This window comes from Delphinapterus leucas, chromosome 20 (assembly GCF_059928025.1).
Source record: "Delphinapterus leucas isolate spDelLeu-1000000601 "Yukka" chromosome 20, BTC_Dleu_Yukka2, whole genome shotgun sequence".
NCBI lineage: Eukaryota > Metazoa > Chordata > Mammalia > Artiodactyla > Monodontidae > Delphinapterus > Delphinapterus leucas.
Window position 1 is genome coordinate 39,608,636 of NC_143148.1, and position 12,915 is coordinate 39,621,550.

General features: G+C 38.2%; 1 pseudogene; it reads right to left on the reverse strand.

Moving 5' to 3' along the window:
- Window positions 1-10,129: 10,129 nt before the first annotated feature.
- LOC149744682 (small nuclear ribonucleoprotein Sm D2 pseudogene) lies at window positions 10,130-11,648 on the reverse strand (annotated as a pseudogene).
- Between the last annotated feature and the right edge of the window lie 1,267 nt (window positions 11,649-12,915).

Below are 12,915 nucleotides of genomic sequence, written 5' to 3' on the forward strand. Positions count from 1 at the left end.
TTCATAACACAAGCTGTGTTTGTCTGTGACTGCTTTCTCTTTTATGGACTCCGCAAACACGGATGGCTGAATATAGTTAGAGCTGTCATTCACTCATTGGGTTGAATACCCACCTACAAGGGACAAATCTTGGCACTTCTAAAACCTGTTACAAGAGATACTAGCTCCTTTTATTAATTCTAAAACATTTCACTTGACAGTGGAACAAAGTGAAGGGTTTTTTATTTGTTTCTGATGTAGTTACAGTACCATTTTTGCCATTTACCAGTTTAATTTTTCAACTGTAATAACTCACATATATATATATATATATATATCTCCAGGATGAAAACATCTATGAAAAGTTTTCATGAAACTTCAAATGTGACAATTTTTTATATACATAAAACTTGGTACTAATGTAGCTTCTTATATTTGCATGAAAGGAACCCAGCTCAAACTGGAATAAAGAAAAAAGTGACTTTATCAACTGACATAATTAAGTAATCCAAATATAAGTATGATTTCAGACTTGGCTGGATCCAGGGGCTCACTCCATGTATTTTGAATAGGTTTTTCTTCATTATTCTACTCTCTCTTTTTGCTTCTATGTTATTTTCATCATAAGAAAGATTATCTTTATGTATTGTCTACCTCTCTGCCCCCCAGCAGCTGAAGACTGATCTTTAAGTTCAACAGAAAATGTTATCTTCTCTTAAAATTAAAAAAAAAAAAGAAAGGTTGTCGGGTAGTACTGACTCAGATGGGTTTGGTCCAGGCCATCTCACTATCTCTGAATCAAGCTTTAAGTCTGAGAGATGTGAGACTCTGGTTAACCAAACTCAGTTACATACTCAACTCCTGGCCCTAAAAACAGAGTCAGCTTCACTATACCCAGAAAGACTAAAGATGATGTCTCCAGAACCTGAGAGATCTTACTAAAAGGAAGAGGGTTGACAGCTGAGCAGGTAGAAACATCAATATTCTATATAATATTAACCATATGCTTCCCTCTAAGGACTTCCCTACTGCTCAAGTCCCAGTGTCCTCAGCGTTCTGCTGCCATCACATCATGACCTGGTAGATGTCAGTGTGTCAGTGTCATATGCAACTTTACTTCCACATCCCATTTCATTTCAGGTAGCATCTATAGTTTGAGACTGACATTTAAAAACAATGCGTTGCACAGGATCCATTGCAGTCATGGAGTTCTGTCCATTTTATGTCATCTAGGTATATCCACTATAAGCAAACATAGTCTTTACACTTGTATTTCTTCAATGTCTTGTGGACAAGAACCCATAGGTAGTAGCAGAAATGGCATGGGGTTTTGTTGTAGGAGTACTCTCTTTTCAACACATACAGTTCAGGTCAAACTGAATTCAGAGGAAGAATTTGCACACCAAATCATCATATTGGTGCATATCAAAAAAAGTCACAGAAAATGTGGAAGACAGGATTTGACTCTATAATTTAACTCAGTCAGCTTCCTTCAGTTAGCTCATTACAAACCCCTCACTAGAGTCACCACGGTACTAGAAATGCCAGCACAAATTTGTCTTGATATACCCAGTGCTGGTGAGTTGCACGGCTCATATTGCTGCCTTAGCTTAATTTATATCTTTAATGATTTGACTTTTAAACAAATCACATGTGTCTCCCATTCCCAGAAAAAGCAGCTTCCACTCTTGTTCCATAGGTTGACATGCAAATATATTCATGTCTCTTGCTTGTGTGAATAGAAAGCTATGGACTGGGAAGTTAAGTATATAACAGTCTCCATCAGAAATAGCCAACACCTACCATGGCAATGCAGCAATTTAATCAGAAAGACCAAAATGCCACTTTCTGTTTCTCATGTCTTTCATCCTGCTCTCCTCCATTTCAGTCTACCCAAACCAGGCATTCCTTACCTACTTGCACATCAATTTTCTGCTGGGCACTCACAAGCCCAAGACATGCATCCCACTCTTTCATGGAATTAAAGAATCTCTCCATTGGATGGGACCTTTAAGGATCACCTGGTTCTGTACTTAAGTTACCAATATAATATTCGCAACGAATAATTCATCTCTAAATCTCTGCTTTGTAGAAGGAGAGGTATTTGGAGTGGTTCAAATCATGGATGTTGTGGGGCTAACACCTAGGGTTCCAATCCTAGCTTTCTAACAGGCATCAGTAATCTTGGTAACTTACTTTCCCCTCTAAGATCCAATTTTATCATATGGAAGTAATGATGGAAATAATTGCACCTACTCCCTGGTGTTCTAGCAGGAAATTTATGAGGTAATGCCTATATAATGAGTGTAACACAAGGTCAGATCTGAGCTCAATAAATGATAATATCTACAATAAATAACATCTATAAACCCATATTTGTCTATATTGATAACTCTATATTCAATGTAGTTTCATTTAAATACATAGTTAATACATGCTCAAAAAGAAAATCTGGATAATATGGAATTAAAGAACAAAAAAATATAATATTGCACAGAATCTCTCTGATGAGAGCCAAAGTTTGTTAAATTTGTTGCTTTTCCCTCCAAGCTTTTTTCCTCTGAATATTTTTCTTTTACATAGTTGATATCATACTATGTATATACTTTGGAACATATTTTTAATATTGTGACATAAGTCATTCTCCATGTTATTAAAATGCTATACAGACATCATTTTTAATGGTTGATTAACTTTCCATCATTCAGTCTTTCCCCAATTTACTTAACCATGCCCCTGTTTTTGAAGACTGAGGACAAATATTTTTTATGCTGTATTTGCATTTTGACAGAGGGCTTGTTGGAAAGGAAATAGGGTAATATATGTCCAACATGACCAGAAGAAAAAAGGATGTGGGAAAAGATGCCAAGAATAGTTTTTGTTCTTCGAATTCTTCATTATTCTGACATTAATATTAATACTAATACCACTAATAACATTTATTGAGTGCCCACTATGTGCCAGAAATGCTGCATTATTTAATTCAGTCATCTCAAAAGACTTGTGAGGTAGCTGCTAATATCTGGTTTTATAGAGAGGAAATGAAGCATAAGAGATGTAAGCATCTTTCAAAATTCAAGCCACTAGTGGTTGAGTCAGGATTTTAATCTAAATCTGACTGCCTACAATCCCCTTTTCCTTTCACAAGGCCAGGTGGCCAGCCCAATCTTGGTCTATCTGAGATTTTCACCTTGGTGTCAAGTAGGATCCCTTGACAACTATAGCAGAGCTAAGATTCTTTGTTAGATTCTAAGAGAACACAATGCAGTTGCTATCAGAAAAAGGAAACCTTTCTTCAAGAAGGACATACTGCTCTAGGAGTTGAACACAAAGTAAGCCTAGATATTCTGTTTGATTCCTTAACATCCTAAATTTGATGCAACATGATCAATCCAATTATGGCAATTCTATTTCATTTGCCAACTATTAATTTAGGGATAGGCAGGGAAATTTCTGCTAGGAAGGAATGGAGGGAAGGGTCAAATTTATGTAAATGTTTCTTCAGGCTGAAGAAAGAGAACAAATGAATAATGATCCTTCTTGCTTTTAACTGTTTTGTCTGGGTATGACACCTGGAGCTGCCACAGTCTCCTTGTTAGTCCACTGAGGATGAAGGTAGCATGAAGGATATTAATGTGGAGACATGACACAAACTTGAGTCACTAAAGATCTGCCATATTTACCTTTTCCTGGACTTGCCATTATGGAGGATAATGAGTGTCCTTATTGTTCAATCCTATTTTAGGTCAGGTCATCTGTTACTTGCTACTGAAAGCATTCTATCTGACTTCAAGAGGGTCTACAGGGACCTAAGACCCTCAACTCAATCGATCTATCAAGTATGTTACCCGTATTAAGTATATAATGTTTTGACCACGCTTCCACACCTATCATCTAAAAAGACTCATAACTCACCTCTGATAATTTAGGGCAAATATCATTCCATTTAAATAATGGGAAATCAGAAACAAAAAAATTGAGTAACTTGACAAAAAGTAGTTTAAATAAGTGTCTGATTCAGAATTTGAACAAAGATACAATAGCACCAGGACCCATAATCTTCATGGCATATAATAACTCATCTTTGGATGCTTCTTTATGGCAGGCTCAACACTTTCTTGGTCATCATTCCACTTGATCTTTGACACAATCCTCCCACTTGAAAAAATATTTTTGTGTTCACTTTTGAGTGTACTGTAGTCCAAGAGGGGATGCAAGTTCTTTTCAAGGTCATGCATCAAGGTAAGAGACGTAGGCAAGATTCACCCTTGTGGATAAAAGAGATCTGCTATATAGCAAAATAATATTGTTCACAATGCAGCCTTCCTATTTCAGTCTCTCTCATGTAAAGTTAGGGCCATGCGGCTTGTTCTGGGCAATGGGCTGTGAGCAGAATTGGCAAGTGTTATTCTTAGTACAAGGTAAATAGGAAAGGATGTGAGTCTTTTATGCTTCCTTATCTCTTTCCCTCATTTGTATGGCTGGATGTAAAGAGCACCAAGATTTTGAGGTCACTAGAGGGAAGCAGCCAAGATCCAGCCTGGATCTTGAGTTGCTGTGGATTAGAGTTACAAACCTCAAATCCTCATAGGACTTAACACGAGTATGAAATTACATTTGATGGGTTAAGTCACTGAAACTTTGGAACTGTGCATTACTGCAGCACACACATCCTATTCTATTTCAGCTGCTATAAAATTGTCAACGGCTAACTGGCTTACCCACTACCTAAAAAGAGGGTCGGTTTAACTTTTAAGTACCTAGTAGACCATTTCCGCATATAATACCTTTCTGGTTCTGCTTTAAAGTCCTCAGATACAAAATGCTGGTGCTTTTTAAAGCTCCTTCATTCCTTTGGTTTACGTAGGTGAATAGTTGCTTTATTTATTATACCGTTGGTGATGGTTATGGAGAATTTTTCTTCACTATGCTTGAGATTTATAGAGCTGGGCTGTCCTTTTATTAGGTAATATATTCAGTTTGGCGTTCTTAGGTGCCTAGAGAATTTGGCATAGATATACTTTTATCATAAAAAAGTCCTCATAATGATTATTATTAGCATACACTGTTGTTTATCAAGCCTCAGTGCAAAAAAAAAAAAAAATCACGCGTAGTTTTGAGAAGCTAAGTATTTTGGTCTTTGAGTAGAACAAAGAATGGCATAAATATTTCTTATTCTTGGTGAACGTACTGATCAAGAAATGCACGAGCTACTAAAATTACAAACACAGCATTGCTGCCGGCATCCTTTAAGGCTTCCCCACTGTACAATGGATTTAACACACCTGAAGTTCCTCCATTGTACCTCCAGGGCACAGCTACAATTTATATGAATTTTGAAACCATCAAATCCCTGCCAACTATTCCTGGGAAGAGAAAAGCTCAGTCTCTCACCCCTAACATTGGTAAGCCTGAAGAAACATTGACAATACCTAACTGACACTGCTTGAATGACAGACAAGAAAAAGAGAGGCCGAGAAATAGGAAATGGTTTTCAAAAGGTCACAAAGCAGTTCAGGTCCAGCCAAAGGTGTTGCTGTGTTTATTGTATGTCTTCTTCCAGACCTCAGAATAAGGAACTCCTGGGCCACGCCATGTGTCCTTCAACATGAGTCCTGTGGCCATAGTCATCTTGCTCTGCATCTACGACTTAATAAAACTATAGACCACTAGGCTGGGTGTCATCTCAAGGAATTAACACTACTACCATCTGTTGAATATCCACTAAGTGCCAGAAATTAAGCTACAGTCCTTTAATTCTCACAAAAATCCCATGAGGTAGGAATCATCATCTTAAGGAGGTTCAGAAAAGTTAAGGGATTTATCACTACACCTAATAAGTGACAAGTCAGGTCCATCCCATTTAGTGCTTCTATGTAACAGTGTTCTCAGGAACAAAGCAAAGAATCCTTATCTTCATTTTACACAAAGGTAGATGTGGCAAAGGAATATTCAACAAATTATTTAAAATATCACATTAAATCAGTGATGGGAGCTGGAACCAACTATGACCAAAGTCCCAAGGATCAGAGATTGTTTTTCTCCTACCTAAACCTTCGTTTTCTGTATTGAAGTTAATGTTATATGAAGTTAAGAATGGAATGAATATAGACTGAAAAACTTTTTTTTTCTCTTTTCAAACCTTTGTTTTCCCTAGAAACCTAAGTGTCTATGTAGCATGTGCATTTCGTGCCTTAAAATGTATCTGAAAGTGTAGTTTCATTTTTTGGAAGGAAAGAGAATAGGTAATTTGCCACATAACAGCACTCAGCTGTTGTCATGTTGTCATCGTGGAAAGAGGACTATAGCCAAGAGCCAGGCAAGATCCAGACACAAGGACAGATTCATGAAGATGCTCTGCATCCTCATGCCTTGTGATAAACCTCATGAGCATCTATGAGCATCTCCAGTTCACACAAAAACTTTCCATTTGAAAATTTATTTCAGAGCTTCATTACTTCAGGAATGAGGGTGGCTGCCAAAGGCATGGAATTTAGACAATTAAGGGTCTTAGAAATCAGTGAGCCTGCTACCTCATTTTGCAGATGAGAAAGCTGTGGTCCAGAGAGGGGTCGTGGCTCGTCAAAGGCCATGCAGCTAGATTTGTCACAAGGTCTAAACCAAAAGGAAGGTTATTATGAATCTCACATCATAGCCAGTCAAATGCCTGGAAACCTGGATATATAATCTGTAAACAAAGTCATGATGACCTGGAGGTAAAGAAAGCTGAGAAGCAGAAAAAAAGAAGTGTTTGTGATGGTGACTCTAAGCCAAAGGCAAAGGAGGGAAAAGAAATTGCTCTATGTGCAGTTAGCGTTTATTATTCCCTCCACCATAGAAAAGCATAATCCTGGAGCTAAGGGCAGTGAGGGGGGAAAATGATTACACTGACCCTGTCTTAAAGGGACTCATATTCTATTATGGGAGAGTAGACCTTAGTCACAAAGATTGGAAGAGATGCATTTTGAAAGAGCAGTGCAGATAAATTGGTTTTGACAGTCAGAGAAGGAACAGATTTCAGAGATGATCAATCATCTTCAGCTTACTTAACTTGAAGGAAATTTGCTCTTAATTTGGAGAATCTCACATTATTAGAGCTCATACAATGCCTCCAGCTTAAGAATCCTTATGAAAATGTATAGAAAGGCTGGTTAAAATAAAAAAGAAGTAAAGGTGTTATGCCTTCTCTCCTCCACCTCCCTCCAGCCACATCTACTCAGACTGCCCTCGCATGCTCTCTTTCCTTTTAAGCCTGCCTTGTGTGTTCACCATGACTTAATTTCCCATTTATTGATGTTTACTGTCTACTGACCACTGAGGATACCACTAGATGTACATTCCATCAACTACCAGCCTACATGATAAACACATCATACAATTAACTTTTTTTTTAGGTGGGAAATACAGTGCAGAGACATTAAGATTCTTTGCCAAAAAAGTCACACAGCTAGAAAGCACTGGAGCCTGGATTCTAATCCTGAAACCAAAGCTCTAACCATAATGGAAAAAAATTAACTGGGCTATAATAAAATTAAAAATGTATATTCATAAAAGACATCATTAAATCTATGTATAGATCTATCCAAACAATAAATATAGATATATCTAAAATAATCACCTATTATCTCTACATCTGTTTACCTGGATGAGGTAGAGAAAGAGAGAGAGAAAGAATTTGTGTCTTAATTTATATTTTTTCCTCCCCATACTGGATACTGGTGATATAAGGACACTATTCTCACAAAGTTCTGCCATATTAGGCAAGTCAATTACCCTTCCTTGGGCTTCAGGAAAAGCAAAAGCTGATTAAACTGAAGAGGCATGTAATGAATGAAATGAAGTATGCAGATGTCAGCTTCAGAACTTTCTGGTTGCAAATTCCAGGTTCAGTATATCACTAGTTTGTAGACTAGCTATATCATCTTTCTGTAACTTAGTTTTATCATCTGCAAAATACTTACCTGGTTGTGCAGACATTAAAGGAGATTATGTATTTTAAATGCTCAATACAGTGCCTAGCACCAGACAGTCAAAATAGACAATGGTGAAGTTTTCGATGCTTTGCAAACATGAAAATTTCCAGTTATAGAGAATAAGAATATTATTAGGGCTTCCCTGGTGGCGCAGTGGTTGAGAGTCCGCCTGCCGATGCAGGGGACACGGGTTCGTGCCCCGGTCCGGGAAGATCCCACATGCCGCGGAGCGGCTGTGCCCGTGAGCCATGGCCTCTGAGCAAAAAAAAAAAAGAATATTATTAGCTTCCACTTGGCTGTGAATTTAAGAAAGAAGAGAGCGTCTAAGAGTTTTACAGAAGTAAAAGCCTCAACTACCACCAGTGAAAGAAGAAAACGGGATTTAAAATGTATCAGGAATAATATCCAGTTGCATATGTGCTGGCTGTGCAAATAAACACACATAGGTGAATGAGAAAAAGAAACATAAAAAGCAACTGGTTCGAATTTTGTCTTTGATTCTGACTAGCTTGGAAACATGAAACTAACTTCTTCTTAGAGTGGCTCTCCCTTTCAATGTTGCTTCTTCAGAGAAGGCTTCCTGAACTCCTTAAACAGATTGCAGGCAGACCTCAGAGGTATTGTGGGTACAGTTCCAGACCACTGCAATTAAAGCAGATATCACAGTAAAGCAAGTCACAAGAATTTTTTTGGTTTCCCGTTGAATATAAAAGTTATGTTTACACTGTACACTATATTGTATATTATAAGTATGCAATAGTATTATGTCTAAAAAAAGCAATGTACATATCTTAATTAAAAATACTTCATTGCTAAAAAATGCTAACCATCATTTTGAGCTTTTGCTAGTGGAGGTTTAGAATATAGCAAGAATCACCAAAATGTGACACAGAGACACAAAGTTTGCAAATGCTGTTGAAAAAATGGTGCTGGTAGACTTGCTTGACGCAGGGTTGCCACAAACCTTCAATTTGTAAAAAACGCAGTATCTGAGAAGTACAATAAAGCGAGGTATGCCTGCAGTCCTCTTGTTATATGGATTTCTAAAACCCCATACTTCTCCTTCATATCATTGGTTTTTTAAGACTCCATGCTTCTCTCTCAGATCATCTGTCATCTTGGTTATCATGTGATCATTTCTATGGGCCTCATTACTTCCTGTCTCTACAGCTAAAAGATAAATCCTATGGAAGCAGGAACACATCACTCTTGTTTCCCACCTGCCCTCACTTTGTCTGTGGCAGGACCTGGCACAAGTAACAGATAAAATAATAGGAGAATAAACATGAGTGTGCAAGTGAAGGAAGTGAAAGGGGAGAGGAGACAGAAATGTGGTAGAAAGAAGTGATGCTGGGATTTGATGCACATCTTCTATAACCAAGTTCAGAGCTTTTCCCTTTATTGCACCAGACTCCTTCCTCCCCTCCTCTTTCCTTCCATCTTTTTCACTTTGTTTAGAATATAATTTTAAAGTATAATTATAAATAATTATAAAATATAATTTAAAAATATAATTCAGATCATTATGTGGTTGGATGTTGGACTTGCTTTTCAGAAGGTCTAGGGGAAGCTTTTCTTATCTGTGGACTTGACACTTTCACCAACACTATTAAACACGGACAGTGGAGACGGACCTTGGGCACTGCAATCATCAGCTCACTTTTAGTGGAGCCCAAATTAGGCACAACTGGGGAATGAAGGTGATCAGTTTGCCAACAGCTGATGTCAGCCAGCTTGATGAGATTAGCACATCTACAACACTGCATCATGTGTGGGTACAGGTGCCTTTAACCAACAGCACTCTTTGCATCTAAATCTGCTTCAGTCATGAGTCATCTTGACCCTCCCCTAGGTTCAGGTGCCAGTCTTTTAATTTTTGGTTTCTGGACCAAGCACTCTTTACAGACTATTGAAAATAAAATTACCTTCATCAGTGAGTCTTGCTCAAGGGACATCCTTTTATACCAGCATTTTCTCTGGGTCTTGTTATTGACATGGACCAGTCTGGATGGTAGACACCATCCTGGTTCAGCCATTACCGTTGTTATCAGGGGCCCAGATTCTTCTGGAGGCTTATATTATTACCTGGGACATGGTTGGAAGGAACCTCAGAGACAAAAGTCATCATCCTTCCTCTCTACTTTTTTTTTTTTTTTAAGAAAAACACATGACTTTATTATTCCCAGCACAAAGGGCAGGTCTTTGCAAAATGAGGGGGCAAGTTCTGATGGCAGGGAGGAGGCCCCTACTTGCCGGCAATGAGCAGGCTCCACAGGACCACAGTGGCTGAGTCCCCGTGCAGGAACATTTTTGAGATGTAGTGGTCCTTGTTGACTGGCTTGGACTTCTTCTTGCCCTTGCCGCTCTCGGGTCCACATCTTCTTCACGTTCCCCAGCACCATGTTGCAGTGCTTGTCGAAGGCTTTCACACAGCCCAGGAGCTTTTTGTTGTTGCGGCAGTTGATGAGCACTTGGGTGTTGTTCTTGACCGACTGGGTGAGCACGGAGAGTGGCCCTGTGTTAAACTCCCCCTCCTCCCACTTCTGCAGCTCCTGTGGTGTCACATCTTACTCTGGGGCCTGTCGAGGAGGCTCATGGTGGTGGTGGTGGTGGCCACGCTCTCAAGTCACTACCGTCTCCTCTGCGTTGCTTTGGCCTTCCACAGAGAGCCCTCCCCACTTTTTAATAAATGATTGAACTAAGGCCCAGAGAGCAGAAGTAATTTGACTAAGGCTTCACATTATGATACATTGTGACAGTTAGATTTAGATCCAGATATCCTTGACCTGAGTGCTAAGTACAACTCTGGGGAGATACCAACATTTTTTCTTTCTTTTTTCCTTCCGTCCTTTCTCTCTCTCTCTGTTGCTTTTATTTTAGTTTTGCTTCGTTTTAATACATTGTAGGTACTGGGACAAACCCAAGTAGCAAGGCAGTTACCATGAAATATCCAGGCCCTCATTATGCATTCCACTGAGTCTCCTCCTACCTCTCACTCTTCCATTAAGTCAACAAGAAAGAGAAGAGGCTGCTTCTTCCCTCTTCCTATTTTTACCACCAGATTTAAACTCGGAGTCTGTAAAATACCCACCCCACCATACCCCCACCACATAAACACATATGTCTTGATTTAGACTAAGTCTTGATATCAACTGAATAACCCACTAAATACATGCACACACAGGATGGAGCCTGTTTAAATCTTATTACCATTCATTTTAATGTAAATTTAGTGATCACTAAAGGGCTGCCGCAAAGGCAATGACTCTGCTCCCCTGGTGCAACTCCCCTCCCCAAACGTCTTGGAAAAATAAACAGAAAGAAACAAGATCCACATTTTTCATGTCTGTCAACTTTGCAACATGTGCTAACCAAGTAGGTTACTGTAATAGGAGACTGTTATAATTAAGCCCTTTTCTCCCCATGCCATGCTGGAGTTGAGAGTCTGCTGGGAGTGATAAGAAAGTTCTGTTCTACTGAACGTTTTGACGTTGTCTTTTGAAATTTGCAGCTATAGGGTATAAAACCTTTTTTATTTGGGTTGTGGGAGACTGTAAACTGTACAAACAATCACACGTGAACTGGAAATACAATATTAAATGTTGAACAAAGGGTATATTTTCTCCTAATTCCAATGAAGCTCTATTTTTCTAATGGAGTCCCATGATTCAAACATATTTAAATTGGGGAAAAAAAAAAAAAAAAACCTTCAATCTTCCAGTCAGTTATAAAACCATTGTGTGCGCAGAAACTTTATAACAGCATGGGAGTTTATAATCCCCCAGCAGGAGGATTAGAAATTTGCAATGAGAGAAGTCCTTAATCTTGCACTTACATAACTGCACGTTTCTTAGATTTAAATTGTACAAATCAAAAAAAATGAAGATCATTTTGTTCTTTTCTAAAGGGTACTCATAGATAAATGATGACTGGTTAGAGCCTATTGAACATTTGAACCATTTGTAGAATATAATTTATTCATACCAAATACATCGGAAAAGTAACTCTAGTGTTAAATTACAACGTGAAGAAATTAAAAGGCAGAAGTGAGCCGTTGAGTTTAAATGGATGCTCTGAGGTTTGTAGAAAATGTCAAAAGAGTTCAAATGTTCATAATGTAAAAGTAAATATTTGGGCATACTGTAGGAAGGCTTTATCCTGATGTAAGATAATACAGTTCTTCATGAAATATGTTATAAAGAGAAGACTGTTTAGTCTAGCTCATTTAATTTCCATGTGTTTTATTAATAAACAATTATACCAAAAAGGTACATTCTTGCTCCCCATCTTCCTCATTCAAGTCTGTCTAGTTCTCCCATAAAGTTCATTCCTGAGTGAGTCAAACCAACTATAATTTTCCTTTTTCTTACTGATTTTTCTTCATTTATCAGAAAATTTGCTGGATCAGTAAAACATCTGTGAGGGCTTGAGGGTAGGAGACTGATAATGGTACTTGGTCCATAGGATGTAGAAATAGCTAAGTCCTGTAGTCATCTGGCCATAATGCCCCCCCAACATGTGAGGGGAGATACAGACACAAAGAAGTCAAAGTCAGGCAAAATATTGCTTTACACATGGCTGGCTTTCGCCTTAAACTTGGGAAGCTGAGCTGGGTTACATGGAGAATTCTTTTGCTATGGTTTGATATTTTAAATGGTACTTTTCTTTAAACTTAACTTGCATCTTGGAACTTACCACTTTAGTAAATCTAAAATAACAATATTAAACTACAAAAAGAACCAAAAAATACTAAAACAAAATGAATGCATAGAGCCAAAAGAATAGAATAAAAGACGAGTGTTTAACCCTGAAGGGAATAATGAATATGCCCACAATTCTATCCGTGTATTTACCTAATATCCACATTGCCACCTATTAAATGTCCAGGAATCTAAACAGCAGGGTCTGTACACTTCTTCCTTAACTGATGCAGAATAAAGATAAGCAGGCTATATCCAGGGCC